Source organism: Cavia porcellus, unplaced genomic scaffold (genome assembly GCF_034190915.1).
Source record: "Cavia porcellus strain 051 isolate PalLab524CR breed Dunkin Hartley unplaced genomic scaffold, mCavPor4.1 scaffold_13, whole genome shotgun sequence".
In the NCBI taxonomy this organism is placed as follows: Eukaryota; Metazoa; Chordata; class Mammalia; order Rodentia; family Caviidae; genus Cavia; species Cavia porcellus.
The window spans coordinates 20,871,193-20,887,038 of record NW_026947496.1 but is presented as its reverse complement, the minus strand read 5'-3'; the positions used below and the strand labels follow the sequence as shown (position 1 = coordinate 20,887,038).

The 15,846-nt window shown below is 40.2% G+C and overlaps 1 protein-coding gene across 18 annotated transcripts in view; it reads left to right on the top strand.

Moving 5' to 3' along the window:
- Positions 1 to 15,846, top strand: part of Atxn1 (ataxin 1) — a 380,609-nt gene that overhangs the window by 43,262 nt on the left and 321,501 nt on the right. Inside the window, exons 1-2 of one of the 18 annotated variants that reach the window (XM_063259916.1) lie at positions 10,136 to 11,085; positions 13,756 to 13,861. The exons of 14 other annotated variants lie outside the window; for them this stretch is intronic. The gene's annotated coding sequence lies outside the window, so the exon portion shown is untranslated. Of the gene's footprint in view, positions 1 to 10,135; positions 11,086 to 12,574; positions 12,916 to 13,755; positions 13,862 to 15,846 lie in introns of those variants that run through there. 3 more of the 18 variants (XM_063259917.1, XM_063259912.1, XM_063259919.1) reach the window with 3 other exon arrangements.

Here is a 15,846-nt window from a genome sequence, read left to right as displayed (position 1 = left end):
TTTGAATTGACAAAGGATATAAGGTCTAGAGTCCAGCTGCTCTGAATTTTAGCTATGACTTGAGTGAGTTATTTAATGTCAGTAGTCTGAGTCTTTAACAGTAAAATAATAATGATCTGATTCTTGAGATTGTTTTAAAATGTGATAATTTATAAAAAGCATGTATTGGTCAGCACATGGCGCGGGCTCAGTCATATGAGCCATTTTTCGGTTTTGGGTTTGCAGGGCATGTGCAGATGTTGCTGAGAGCTGGCACAGGGAGAAACATGAGTTTCAACAGGGAATCATGTGACCCGTTTTTATCCAAGTGAGAAATAATGGGGTCTGGGTCAGGGCAGGGAGAGAGGGAATGACCACTCCTCCAGGCGATGGTCTGGGAAGAGAAAGAATCTGCATGCTGTTGATGCCCAGAGAAATAGATGAGGCAGTGTAAAGAGCTGCATGAGACCTGGTTCTGAGACTTCCTGGCACAGAACACATGAATTAACCTGCCAAAGTGCACGGCTTCTGACGTCTGAGATTAATCTAGGTGAGGTTATATACAGGGAACCTTTTAAAAATTAATTTAATGAATTATAAGTCCTCATGGAAACAAGAGAAAATGAGCTACAATGTAAGTGTATGATTCCCTTATTATTGGAGTATGACCCTGCACTTTCCCTTCCACCCACAATAGAGATTTCATGGAAATACATGCATGGCAATGTGCAATGTATCCCACGTTAAACAACTACGTGATGCAGACATTTTATTGAGTACTCACGTATCTGTGATTAGACTGGATAAATGTTAAATGTTTGGCTGAGATATTTTTATTTCTTTTGTTATTTCTATAATTGTCAAGATGAATGTACTATTATTATCATTATTATGTGGTATTGGGGCTTGAGCCCAGCACATTTACACTGAGGTACAGCCCTAGCCTCTTTTAAAAATTTATTTATTTTTTAAATTATTGATTGTTGATTATTGATTTTTTAACTTAAGACAAGGGTCTCATTAAGTCTTTGTTACCTAGGTTGAGCTCTAATGTTCCATCTTCCTGTCTCAGCCTCCCAGAGTGCTGGATTGCAGGTGTGAGCCACCATCCCCAGCTGTATTATTATTATTGTTGTTGTTGTTGTTGTTACTACTATTGCTAGGCAGTTCTGGAGTTGGAACACAGCATCTTGCGCATGTTAGCCACATGCTGTATGACTGAGCTACACTTCCCAACCTTATAGATTTTTAATAAATGGTAACACTATGGAAAATACCCCCAGGAAGGAATGCATTGGAAAAGATAAGGGAATCTGCCCTCCTTATTTTGGGGGAGTGTTGTGCAAACACTTGTGGGGCAGGCACGCTCCTCTCTGTGTTTCATTGCAGTCAGCTGGTGCCCTTCTAAATCAGGATATGAGGGCTGGCTCGGAAAGGTGGGTGGCAGTGAAAAAGGAGAGTAGCAGTCGTATGTGCTGCTGAGACCAGTCAAGATCTATTACGTTTGATTGAATTTTCAAATGTTAAATTAGAGTCTGGGCTAAGACTGGAACATGTGACTCACCACTTCTCCATCTGCAAGTTCTCACCATGCGGGTGCATGCGGGATTACCCTGCAGCGGGCAGCGTTTCACCTGAGGCAGCAGGACCGCCCATCAAGAAGCCCGGATGGTGCCGCTGCTCTCAGCCGGTTACTTCCTCGTGTAATTGACCAAGTCATTAACCTCCCTGACTCCAGCTTCTTCATTGTGAATGAGGGATAATCATATCCGTTCTGAGTACCTCAGAGGGCTCCTTTGGGCGTGCATTCTCAATAAGCTATAAAGTGCTGTGCATAGAATATTTTTATTTCCTTTCTTTTCCCTTTTTATTTTATTTATTACTGAGGGCATTGAACTGCATCCCCAGACTTTTTTATTTTTTAGAAACAGGGTCTTGCTAACTCACCAAGGTGGTCTTGAACTTGTGACCTCCTGCCTCCGCCTCTAGAGTTGCTAGTACAGGTATGTGCCCTTGTGCCCTGCAGCAGAGTTGTTTTTAGCGTGATTATGGGGAAGTGACACTGGCTTTCTGGACCCTGAGCCTGGGATGCCATGGCCAGTGAGCTTCAACTCTTTGTCCATCTCATGCACCAGAGAGATTGCATGTTTGGAAACTTAGGTGAGATGAGTGGACCTTTGGGCTTTAGTTGTCAACAGTGAGCAAGCATCAAAACCACGGGAGGGCTTGGTAAAATGCAGATTCCTGGGCACCTTTCCCAGTGGTTCTGACTTAACAGATCTGGGGCCAGAGAATATGCATTTCTAGCAGATTTCTCAGTAGTACTGATGCTGCTGGCTCAGGGGCCACACAGAATGAGGGGCAGGCAGGTGAAAGAATAGTATGTGAGATGTAAAAGCACCCAGTTAAATTTTATATTCACACACATAGACACACACACACGTGTGTGTGCACACATGCACACGTTTTGAAACATGATCGAACTGGATGCTGCTCTTCAACATCCTTCCCTTCTCTCAAATGCTTTTGTTCTCTCTTTTCTTCATTCTTCAGCCAGTGGAAACAAAATGTGGCTCTCAGCTTAAGGGGTTCACACAGAAATGACCTGATCATACAGACAAACCATTTTTTCCAAGACATCAGCACATTGTCACACGTATGCGCACCAGAGGCCAGTGGTGTTCTTTGGCTTTGTTCTTCTTTTTAAACAGTCAATGAGTAAGCACATTTTATAGGAATGTCTCCGAAAGCTATTCCTGTAAACCCAGCGTTTGTCAATTAAAATAGAGGAAGCGGGCCGGTGAGCGCGATCTTCCTGAAACTTGCTCTTGGAACATTCTCTCCAGACACGGGAGAGTTTGGACCGGATCCCTCCTACTTTTTCTCTCCTCCTCTTCACTCCATTGTTTGCTGAAGTTTAATTTGCTGGCATGGTATTTATTTATTTATCTGTCTATTTATTTATTTATTCAGCTGGGGTTAATACATCTACACGCTTCTTTCACTAGAGGGGATGATTAAGATTATTTTGAGAGTTGGCATTAATTGCTTCATCAACTGCACGCGTGAGTCATCTCCCGCTTGTCTTAGTAATTCATCTGGAAGGAGGAGAAGTGTTATCTCTAGTTCCTGAGGCCAGATTGGGCTGCAGTTAACTAGGATGCTCCCTCGGAGGGACTTGCGATCAGAAGACTTTCATTCACTTACTGAGGGAATGAATAGACTGAATCTCATTATCCTAGCATGTATGCATAAATATATAAATGGCAAATTGCAATTACTTCCTCAAGTTTATTGGTGATCAGATGCCACAGGCGGTGGGATGTCGGCCCTAGGAGGGCACTGTATTGAAACTCGTTGATTAAAAACCTGAAAACAGAAAAGTGTGCTCTAGTTCCTACCTTCGCTGAGTCCCCCCTCTCCTAGCTTCCTGTGTGATTAACAGAGGTGTTGGGGGAGGAAAAAAGCAATTTTCAAATAAAATACCTTTGGTTCTTTTGGGGATGTAACGTGGTGGCTAGCTAGGTTATTTGGAAACTTAATTTTAGATCTCTGGGTTCCTACTTCTTAATATTCAGTGCTCTCGTGTCTTCCTGTTGAGCTCAAACCTTCCTCTTCTGACTCAGTCGTCTGTGTTTCTCTTCTCACTGCGGCAGGCCACTGTTCTTCCTTAGCTGTGGCCTTTTCTCACTTACTGTCGCCCTTGCATACTCTCTCCCACTCACCCGTGATCACTGTTCCCTTGCATGGCAGCGGTTATTCCAATGTGGATACATCTTTCTCTTAACTGATATATTTGTCTCCACGGAGAATGTACAGTACATACATGCACTACTGAACTCGTCTTAAGTGGCTTTTGATGAATGCACACAAGAATATAATCTCTGCCTTAACCAAGTGTAGGGGATTTCCATTATCCCAAAGACAGTCCTCGCATCCCTTTTAGTCAGTTCCCGCCTCTGTAGTTGGCCACTGCTCTGATTTTAATCACAGGTGACCTTTGTCTGCTCTTGAATGTCACACAAATGGAGTCATCCACTACACCCCTTTGAATATGCTTTCCTCAGTGCAGCATATTTTTGACTCACTCTTATTGGTGCATATACTAACAGCTCATTCCTTTAAAATATGCATATTCTACAGTCTGTCTGTTCACTTGTTCATGGATACTTGGGGTTGTTTCCATGTTTTGACTACTGTGAAGAAAGCAGCTCTAAACACTTATCTGCAGGTCTTTTGGTGGACATAAGTTTTCATTTGATTTTGGAGTAGAATTGCTAGGATTTAGGGTTAGTGTGCAATTTTACAAGAAGTTGCCAGCTGTCTAAAGTGACTGTCACATTCACTGTTCCTCCCACAAGTGCGCGAGCATTTCAGCCACGCCATGGCCTCATCAACATCTGATGCCATTCTCTTTCATTTTACCCATCTTACTGGTTGCAAAATAATATCGTTTTTGATTGACTTTTCCGATTGATAATTTCGAGCATCTTTTTAATGTGCCTTTTGGCTGTCTGTGTATCTTTTTTTATGTACTATTGTTCAAGTCCTGGATTGGAAGACCCATTTTGACATATTCTGGATATGTCTTTAGTTAGATGTATGTACTATATGTTTCCTACAGTGTTTGGTATACCTTTTTATTTTTAGAACTGATTTTTGGATAAGTAGACAGTTTTTAATGAAACCCAGTTTATCTTTTCAGAATAAATGTTTTTAAAGATTGCTTTTATAAAAATTTTACCTACCCTCTGGTTACTAAGAATTTTCCTATGTTTTTTCTTAAAGACATTCTAGCTTAATATTGACATTCTACTAAGTCTTTATGCTAAGCCTTAACTTAGAATTCTAGTTCAGTCTATGATCCACCTCAATTTGATTTTAATATGTATTTTTGATAGATTCTTTACAGTTTTCTACATAAACAATCACATTGTCTGTGACACCTTTTACTTATTCCCTTCCAATATTTATGCTTCTTATCTTGCCTTCTTTCTGTATTGCACTATCTAGAACCGTCAGTAAAATGTTGAATACATGATGAGAGTTTAGGAACATCTTTTTCATTTTCTTCAGGGAAGCATATTTACTATTTCACCATTACATGTGCTCTTAGCTGGAAGTTTGCCGTAGTTGTCCTTTATGGGATTGAGCAAATCTCCTCTTATTGGTAATTTTATAAAATTTTTTGGTTTGCTTTTGTCAGAAATGTGTGTTGAATTTTGTATCTTGCTTTTTTTTTCTGCCTCTGTGAGATGTCATGGCTTTTCTCCTTTACATAGTGAACCACATCAATTGGTTTTAAATATCGAGCCCACTAAGATGGCTACTGTCAAAACAAAACAACAATGATAATAACAACAAAACCCAGAAAATAACAAGTGTTGGTGAGGCTGTGGAGAAACCAAAGTATTATTGGTAAAAATGACTGGTACAGCCACTGTGGGAAATCGTATGGTAGTTTCTCAAAACGTTAGAGATAATTTTATTGTACACTGCAGGGCTCTACTTCCGAATATATACGCCAAAGAACAGAAAGCAAAGACTTGAAAGAAATATTTTTACACCTACATGCGAACAACTTTATTCACAATAGCTAAAATGTGGGAGCAATACCAATGTGCACGAAGAGATGAAAAGATAAGCAAAAACTGACACATGCGGCCGTAAGGATGGAAGACATTCTGACATGTGCTATGCTGTGAATGAGCCTTGCCGATATTAGGTTAAATCAAATAAATAAATCACCCCCCAAAGTAAACTAATTTAGGATTCCATTTCTGTGAGGTGACTGAAATGGTCAAAATCAGAGACACACAGTAGAATTGTTGTCCAGGCTGGATGAGTGAGGAATGGAGAGTTATTATTTAATCTGCACAGAGTTTCTGTTTTACAAAAGGACAGAGATTTGGAAATGAATGGTAGTGATGATTACACAGCACTGTGAATATATTCAATACCACTGGGCTACAAAAAACAGTCAAGGTGCTTAATCTTGTGGCATGTATTTTGCCGTAACAAAAATAATGAATTAAAAAGAGAATTTTATCATTATTATATTACTGTTTTCATCTAATGCTAGAATTATTTTGCTAGTATTTTGTTAAATAGTTTTGCAATTCTGTCTGTTAAGAATATTTGATTAAATTTTGCTCTTGTACGGTTCCTCTTAGGTTTTGGTGTTGGTATCATGCTGGGCTTATAAAATGTGCTGGTGGAGCATTCCTGGTTTTTATATTTTCTCAAATAATTTGTACAACATTGGTTTTACTTCTTTTAGAAATAGAGATGAGGTTGTAACTCAGTGGTAGGGCACATGTCTTGTCTACCGGAGGTTCTGAGTTCAATCCTCAAAACTACCAAAAAATAAACATAAAAAAAAAAAGACAGAAGGAAGAGAGAGAGGAAAAAAGGAAGGAAAAAAGAAAGAAAATGAAAGAAAAAAGGAAAAAGACAAAGAAAATAGTGAACATTAACATTTAGGACTGGAGTTTTCATTGGATGAAGATTTTAAGGGTATTCCAACTTAATTTTTAAAAATTGTTATATTGAATTGAAAAATTGTTATAATGTCCTTCTAGATGTACACTGTTGAGCCTTAATGCTTGTGTAGCACTGCGTAAGTGCTACTACAGTCAGGAGCCTGAACAACTGTGCCATAATCATCCCAATTTAGATCATGAATTCAATTTGTTAACAAGTAGTGAGCTCTTCAAATCTTCTGTTTATTCTTGCTTGTGTTTTAGTAAGTTATATCTTCTACATTTTGAAGAAATACTTCTTTTCATTTAGGTTGTTGAATATGTTGACATAAAATTGTTTCAGTATTTTCCCATTATCTGTTGAGTGTCTGTAGGATCTATAGTGCTCTCCCTTTCCTTCTCAAAAATTGGTTTGTCATATCCTTGTGTTTGTGATTGGTCTTGCTAGGTGTTAATCAAATTTAGTAAACTTTTGAGTCAGCTGCTTTTGTTTTTTATTGCATTGATTTCTGCCCCTATCTTTATTATTTTCTTTTTTGTGTGTTTATTGTAAGCTTAGTTTAAAGTAAACTTCTTGTAGATAGTTGATTTGAAAATTTTCTTGTGTTCTTGATGTATCTTTCTGATGAATACATCCTTGAATTATTATGAAGTGGACCTGGTCTTTTAATGCTGTTCTCTTTGTCTAGATGTCCACAGCTATTTCTACGGCAGTAACAGCTGTACACTGTTCAGAGTCCAGCCAAGGACTAGTAGTGAACATTCATGTTTTAACTGCGCTGTACAAATTTAGACATATAATACCTTTCTTATTACTTAATTCAGTGTTTTATAATTCTCATTTTATTTCCTCCAGGGGCTGCTTAGTAGTAAGTGTTTTTAATTCTCAGACATGCAGGGAATATTTTGAGTTTGCTTCTGCTTGATTGCTGGCTACATTTCTTACTTATCTTACTTGCTTTGTAACAGTTGTTTTAAATATTTCTAGGCTACTTTGTTAGATGCATATATGTTCATGCTCATAAAAATCTTCATTATTCATCAATCCTTTTGCCAATATGGAGTGTCCCTCATGGTAACTGATAATAGCCTTTACCTTAAATTTCTTTTGTCTCCTGTTCACAGTGCTCTCCTGACTTTTGATTTTAATTCTGTTTATATTTTATTTTCATCTTCATTATATATTTCATTTTGAATGGGTCACTGTCCTCCATATATTGTATATAGGTCACTAGTTTTGACTAGATTACTGACTATATGCCCAATATACTTATGATTTTTTTTTCTTTGGTACTGGGGATCGAACTCATGACCTTGCACTTGCCAAGCAGGCGTTTATGCCACTGAGCTAAATCCCTGGCCCTGATGATTATTTTTATTAAGACATTTTAGCCCTATTTAATTTTTTATACTTACTATTTATCTTGTTTCTTTTTTTCCTTCTTTCTTTCCTTCCTTCCTCCCTTCTTTCATTCTTTCCTTCCTTCTGACAGATTTGTTTTTCTTTTTATTGTTTTCTGAGCTTGTTTTAAAAAAAACATTTTATTTTATTCTGTTTTTGCCTTAGCTTAAATTTTGACATAAACATAGTTTCATTGTTGTCTAAAATGTGTCCATCACGATATTTTTCTCCAACACTCACATCCTTAGCCATTGGACTTCCCTTGTTTCAATCCACTCTTGACCTTTGTTGCAGCCCTGCAGAGTTTTAACCTCCCCCTTCCCTCCAAGAGTCCCCAGATGAGGTTGGTGGATGATGAGTATCAGAGACATCATCAATGCGTGAGCTCCAGCCTGGGTATCTTCGCCATCTCATGTAGAACCAGAGGGCACTTGGTACTTATAGAAAATTCAGTGTTTGGGCAAAGAGGAGGCCATGCTTGCTTAGGATCACAGTGGAATCTGTTTGGGCCATTGAAATTACCTTGGGATCATCTGGGAGCTATTGAAATAGCCTGGGAGACTTTAGGAAACTGAAAGATTGGTGGAGTGATCAGCTGGTCTTGGTGTTTGGATTTGAGAAGTTTGAGAAAAAGAGAAGTTGATGGTGTTAAGCTTGAGTGAAATTTATGCATTTATTTTTACCCTTTCTTTTCCCTCCTGAATTCAAAGGTGAATTATTATTATTTTTTTATTTTCTGGTACCTGGTATTTATTATTATTTTTATTTTCTGGTACTGGGGATTGAACTCACAACCTTGCATTTACCAAGCAAGTGCTTGAGCCACTGAGCTAAATCCCCAGCCCCAGATGATTTCTTTTCAGGGCTTTATTGGTAGGACTAAATGAAATAAAACATGTTGTACACATGGTATATATCCAGGTGTAGAAATAGTAATATAAAAGATTGTGTGCGGCCTTCCACATTTCTATCTCAGGTGTCTGTATGACGGGGTATAAGGAAGTTACAAATGACCAAGGAGGAAGGATGTGTGTGTGTGTGTTTGTGTGTGTGTGTGTGTGTGTAGAATGGGGAGACATGATGATTTCACCTCTTGTTATTTTGAATATTTGGGTAACAGATAATCAATTATATAACTCTAAGGCTGGAAGGAAAGAGATTTGAGAGTTAGTAGCAAGATTATAGGAGCTTTTCCATCAGGCATGATAAAGTGACAAAGAGAACCCTGAGAAACATTTACAACATGGAAATAGAGCAAGATTGATCCATCAGACAAAGATAGGCAGCCTGTTTTGACATTAACTGGCTTGTAACCTTGAGTAAAACATATAACCGTTCCAGGGACCCTTTCTTCTGAGATCTCGCTCTCCCTTCTGTATTAAATCAACATCTATTTCTTGACTATCTATTACATGCCAAATTTTGCTCTAGCTACTGAAGTTAAAGCACTAGATAAGACATGGATACCTCTAGTGCTGGTCCAGGCAGTGGATCCAACTCTTTATCTCTGCTACAACAGAACTGTTTGAGAACCACAAAAAGGGGCATCTGAATTAGGCTGACAGGGGTGGAGGAGTCAGGAAAGTCTTTCTGCACACGTGGCTTTCACACTGGGTTTCACACAATGAGAAGTAGAACAAACAAGCAAGTACAAAGGAATGGGATAGCGTGTGCAGAAAAGACAGACGAAGACGTCCAAATGGTATCTGAATGGTCTCTGCACTGGCAACAGGAAGTAAGATTGTAGTATAGTCAGGAGCCCTGTATGTCAAACCAAGGGATTTGATTGTACCCAGCATGCATTGCACCCCGTGGGAGGACTTCACATAGGACCATGAAACAGTCAGGTGTGTGTTTCAGAAACCTCACTCTACCTGTTGCCCATATTTGACGTAAGGGACCAGGAGGTGGACAGCGAGACCACAGAGGAAACAGTTACAGAAATCCAGGTGAACAACGAATGTTTATTCAACAACCACAAAGCACATGCTCCATGCTAACCACAGCTCTGTGTGCTGGGGCTCTGCCATGCTTCCTGCACGCTAACCACAGCTCTTGGTGTGCTGGGTCTCGGGCTGGAAGGGGCCTGGTTTTACTAATGACACTGGGAGTGACAGAATAGAAGCATCCAGAGGACCTGATGACTACCCACATGAATAAGGAGGAAAGGTTTTTGATTTGGGCAACTGGAGCTGGGGGCACAAATGACACCACTCACTGTGATGGGGATCCCTGGAAAAAAATGAATGGGCTTCCAGGGACAAGTGCCCAGCTTGCACCTGCATAAACATGTTTGGGTCTCAGGAACAGCCTCTGTGCCTTACTTATCTAGTGAGAAAATCAGACCAGATGTTTAAGTGACTTGATTTTATTCTGTTCCATAATTCAGTTTGATCTCTTCCTACTGAGTTGCCTGAGTGAGGACAGGCTTCCTTAAATACTTCTCCTAATGTGGGCCTGGGTAAAGCAGGAGGTATGTTAGTAATTAGTGTAGGTAGACCTGAAATCCAATACCATCAATTTCAAGACTCACCCCTCCTTTCCTTTACTTCCCACCCTAGCATGAGCTCACAGTCTGCATTTCACTTGCTACATGACTTACTGTGGGCAGTCGTGCTAATATTCCTGTCATGGATGCCAGAATACCCAAGCTGGTAGAATCTTTGGTTCTGACCACTTACAGATGGAGGTTTGGAGAGCTTGTGGCCTTGTGAGATACTAGCAGGGCTGAAGTTAGGGCTTTTGATTCTTTTTACATTTTTGTCTTGTGCCTCGTGCATGCATAGAGAACAGGACAGAAAAGTTCTTTGGTATGTATTGGTGCAGAAGTTGGGAAATGACTAAGCTTAAGTACATAACTTTGAGACTTCTTACAAAAGTCAAGAAGAACTTTCTTACCTTAGCTGTGGTGCAGGGAGACAGTATCCTTGAGCGCTGCCCTTGAAACAAGCAGCCCCTTACCCCACGTACCCTCTGAAGGATCATTATAAAGAATCGCTATTTCCCCCCAGGTGTAGGAACTTATTGCACTGTGACTTCAAAGAAAAAATAAAAGGCCTAGAAATCACCAAACGGAGTGTGGGAAGTACTTCTTGTGGGTAAGAGCTTCAAGTGCTAGCGAAGAGATGTGTTGAAAGGACATTTACTTTCATCAGCTTGGAGCATCTGTTTTTTATTCTTGAAAAAGAAGCAACACCTCCCATGATGGCAGTCCCTAGGCAGGTAAGCGCTAGAGATTTTGATCTGCACGGATTCTTAGAGGGAGTGCCGCACAGCACATCTTTGCAGTGATTTGCAGCACTTGACTGCTTCTGTGGTGCCTGCCAGTTTGCGTGGGGAAGGGGAGAGAGAGGCGAGGGTTTAGGGTTCAGCACTGCCGTGGGAAACACCAGGTCAGCCATTGCTCTCCAACACGGCCAGATGTGCAGACCATATCCAGTGGACCCTAGAGGCCGAAGGAAAGGAGTTAGGGAGTGAAAATTAAACTTTGCGGATTATTTTTAACCTAGCGCCCATCTCCAGAACATTCAGACAAGTGGACTCTCCGGTGGGTGTTTGCTCTCCTCTCGTATGTACTTCTCTTCTTTGATGTAGATTTGGTTTTTTTAATGATGGTAAATGATGCATAAGAGAGAGGTTACTATTTTAACTATATTAACTTTTTCTTCATCTACTTATTTATTTGTAGTAAGGAGGATTGGACCCAGGGGTACTCTATATCTCCAACTTGCATTTGGTTTTTTTTTTTTTCTTTCTTTTCTGTTCTTTTTCTTTCCTTTTTTCTTTCTTAGTTTCTCTGTTTCTGCATTTCTGTCTCTCTTTCTCAGTCTGTCTGTCTCTATCTCACTCTTTTTCCCTTCTTTCTTAAAAGTGTCTTGGCAAACTGTCCAAGCTGGCCTTGGACTTGTGAGCCTCCCGAGTGGCTGGGTTTACAAATGTGCACTGCCATGTTCGGCTGTTTTAGCCACTTCTGAATGCACGTATCAGTGACATTAAGTAATACTCACAATGCTGTCCAACCATCATTAACCCTATAACAATATAGCTGGGCTTTTATTTATTATAAGTACAGTTTCCCAAGTGGAGCAAAGAAAGGAAATATTACACTTGACCCCACAGCCCAGCATAGGCATTGTTAGAATTAAGATGTTAGTTAGTCTTCAAGTCTTTCTCTTATTTATAGGATTTTGTTGAAACCTGCTTATGGCAGTGTTCATAGAGATTTAAGAGAATTTTGGATTTGTCATGAAATTAAAGATGGGTCACTCTATCCTAACCTGGCTTAGCTGGGCAGTGGCCCAGATGCACTTAGGGTCCACTCTTCATCCCATTGCACTGCCTGGACTCATCTGTGCATCTGTTTTTCTTTTCAAAATGTATCACACTGACTTTTTCGGTGGTTCTAGGGTGATCTTTCTCCTCTCTGTTTTTTTGTTTTTTTTTGGTTTTCTTTATGTGGTTTCCGTGCCTGGATTTTTTTAAAGTGGTGTCTTCAAACAGGAATTTGTTCTGAACTAGAAAATTCCAGCATTCATGCCATTCCGAGGGCATATTACTCATGACCCTGACACTCACCCCACCGCCCCAAGTGTGTCCTTGTTCAGCTATGATTGGATTCAGGAAGTTGCTATTTTGAGTGGTGTTCCCCCCCACCCTCCCCACTTGTATTGAGGATTAGAGTAAAACCAGTAAAGGTGATAGTCATTTTCCCAAGCTGTTTTGAGCTAGTTTCTTATCATCTGTTTTCCACTTAGAAATTAGGTGAAAACTCCTGGAAGCAAAGCCTTGCAGCTGAAAAACAGCCTGTTTGCTTCCCGGCTGCACCCTCCGGCCTTAGCTCTAGGTTCTGTTCTCTGCCCAGCTCCCAAGCTCCCTCAGTGAACAGATTTCACGTTGGGAAGGAGAGGACTGCAGGAGGCTGGGGTATAGTGTTTGGGGCGGCCATGGCAACTGCAGCTTGGAAAGGAGGAGTAGTGCGGGGCTGCTTTGGAAACGGCCAAGATTCAGTGTTATCACAGGACTTCTGCACAGCCCAGAGCATGTGATCGCCCGGTAAGGTTATTAAACCTGGCTGTCCTCTCCCTCCTCTCTTGATCATGTTGCAGCCATCCAGGGGGAAGGAATAGGGACAGAGGGTTAAGAGCCCAGAGCAGGATGAACCCCCCAAAACAACAGAACGACAGACAGAGGCAGAACAGCAGTGTGTTGTCTTAATGGCACTTCAGGTCTTAAAAACCACCCCCAAATCCATACCAGCACTCTCTGTGTAAGAGTTGATCATCATGCCCAGCGTACCTCCGAACTGCCAACACGGCTGGCAGGGAAGGGACCAAGATAGCACAAATCCTGGAAGACCCCAGGAATTCGGCTGCTGCAAAGGAAGCTTTATTTGAGGATTTTTTTTTTCTTTGTGCTTTGAAAAGCATGAACTGCCTACCACATGTGTTTCATAAAAATGTCATTGAAAAGGAGAATAGGAATACAGATTAAGCTTCCGTGGCTTAATAATAGTTTATTTTTTGACTCTGAATAGCTTGTCTTTTCATTCAGCAGATCTTTCTAGGTGTCATTCCATTTATTTTAAGTAGTGAGTTTCCTTCTGAGTGGATTAAGAATTTTATTTTTTAGACTCAGCATTGTATTGCTTCCTACAGAGAAATGTACTTTAAAAACAAAAATAAATGTTGATAGGTAAAATCTCTTTGATTCCAAAGAATGGCTCAACCAGAGTGCTAAATTTTGAATGCTTTCCTTGCAAGAAACTGTGTGATTCTTGATGAAAATTCTGCGAGCCTGACATTTCATTTGGGGAAAGTCTGAGGGAGTTGGTGAGGTCTTATGTTAATAAAAACAAGCTACTCTTTTTTCTTCTTATCACCTCTTGGTATCTAGCCTATGGGCTCATGGGCTGCGGTCTGGCTTAGCTCTCCCTGGAAGTCTTCAGAAGTCTCCTACTATGACCCACAAACAGTTCAGACTTCAGTCTGATGAGTCAAAGGTAAGAACATGAATAAACACACAAGCAAAACAGCTCCCCTTTTCTGACTTCAACCATCTCTGAAGCCACCCCCAGCCCCTGCCCCAGAACCTGTCTTGGGATCCAACTCTCTGTATTTCTTCCTCTTTTACCTGCTCTTAACTTTTAGGAGCTGCTCATCCCTTGCTTTTATTTTGCTTATTTCTGTAGCAAATGACAGGGAAAGAGTTACTCAATTTGTAAAAACATGAAGAGGTGCGGTCACAGATTCTGAGATTAGCCTGAAGTTTGTGACAGTTTCAAATAGATGACAGCAAAGTTTTTTTCTTTTTCCTTGCTGACTTCTGAGCTGTTTTTGTTGGTTTTTAAAAAGGCTGTTCAGTACTAAATAATTGAGAAGTTTCTTTCTGCTGGGGAGCTGGTGAACCTTTGAAAATAACAAATCAGCAAATACCAAGGAACTAGGCACATGCTTAATATTTCTTGTCTAATATTTCTTGTCTATTGGTAAATCAAATACAGAACAACAACAACAAAAATGAGACTTTTCTTGAAGCAAAGTACAACTGTTAATTTCGGGCCAAAGTTTTATTGTACATGTTAAATTTTTCAGAATGTGTCTGAATTTAAGAAAAATACTTTTCTGACATATTGGAGATTTTTCTGTCTATATATAAATTAGCTTTGTTGAAAAAAAAAGCAGGTGTTCTACACATTTTATTGACTTAGGAAGTTATAGAATCGGAATGTTAGAGCTGAAAGGGCTTTACTCTATCTTTATTTTCTGATTTTATGTATGAAAAATATGAGCATAGTGAGGTTAAATGACCAATCCTAGAAGACACAGTTTGTTTGATGCCTGGGGATGAACATCAGCTCTCTAGATTCTTAATTTAACACGTTTTCTTCATTGATTACAAATTTTAATTTAACTAGGACCTTTTTGGGTTACTTGAAATATTTTTAAAATTAATTTGCCTTGAAAATTTAGTATGTCAATTGAATTGTTTTCATACTAGAAAAAAAATCTTCCTGAATTAGTGTGAAGAGTATCTGTCTATCTCATGCTGACCATTCTTTAATGATATTTTATTATTTTAATCTAATTTATAGGAAGGCTTATGAGCTGAGAAAAAACCCAATGTCACCTGCAGTGTAATCCTGAAACAGTGAAACATCACCCTGGAGAGGGCTAGGAGTAAGAGTGGGAGGGTTGGGAGTGACTGGCACTTGGGCAGCTCAAAGAATGTTTACTCCAGCTTCCTCCCCTGCTGGCAAAGTCAGATGTCAGCAAGGTCCTCCTTCAATGGCGCCACGAATGATGAAGTGATGTCCCGAGACTTGAAGGATCTTTGGCCCTTGCTCAAATCTACAAAGTGCATTATTAATTTGCAATCAGGTGAAAAGTTAACTACTGAGTAGTGGAATCAGTTGCTACATTCTCCCCCTGCCTTGCTTTGTGTGTGGCACCGTCCGTCTCTTGCTGTGCTGTTGGAAGGCATGAATGGATTGGTCACATCGGCCCCTGGTGCTCCTTGCATTTTGAAAGCCTGGCGGGTGAGCTGATGTGCAGAAGCGCTGTGTGGTCTCTGGAAGGGACCTCCTTCTGCTCTCCGGTGCTAAGATTTCTTCTGCCCAGGGCAGACTTCTTGCTAGGATGAGCAGAGGTGTGGTGTAGCTGTTTATTGGTGAGAACACTGTCCAGGTCCCACTGTGTATCGGTCTTGATTATTTGTTTATATTTACACGTTGCAATGAGACTCCTTTAATGTTGTTTAATTGTATCCGGCCTTGTCAGGAGTGTTTGAACTGTTTGAAAGGAAGGAATGTTTGGTCCTTTGGGGAAGGCAGGTTGGTTGTTCAGCTAGAGAGGACAGCACTGAATGAGTTAATTAAAAACATTGGAGGATTAAGCCCTGTGAGTGTTGCTGTCTCTTTTATTCCAGAATTGGTAGAGGAGTAAACTGTCGGATAGAAACATAGACAAGCAGAATTTTAGCAAAAGA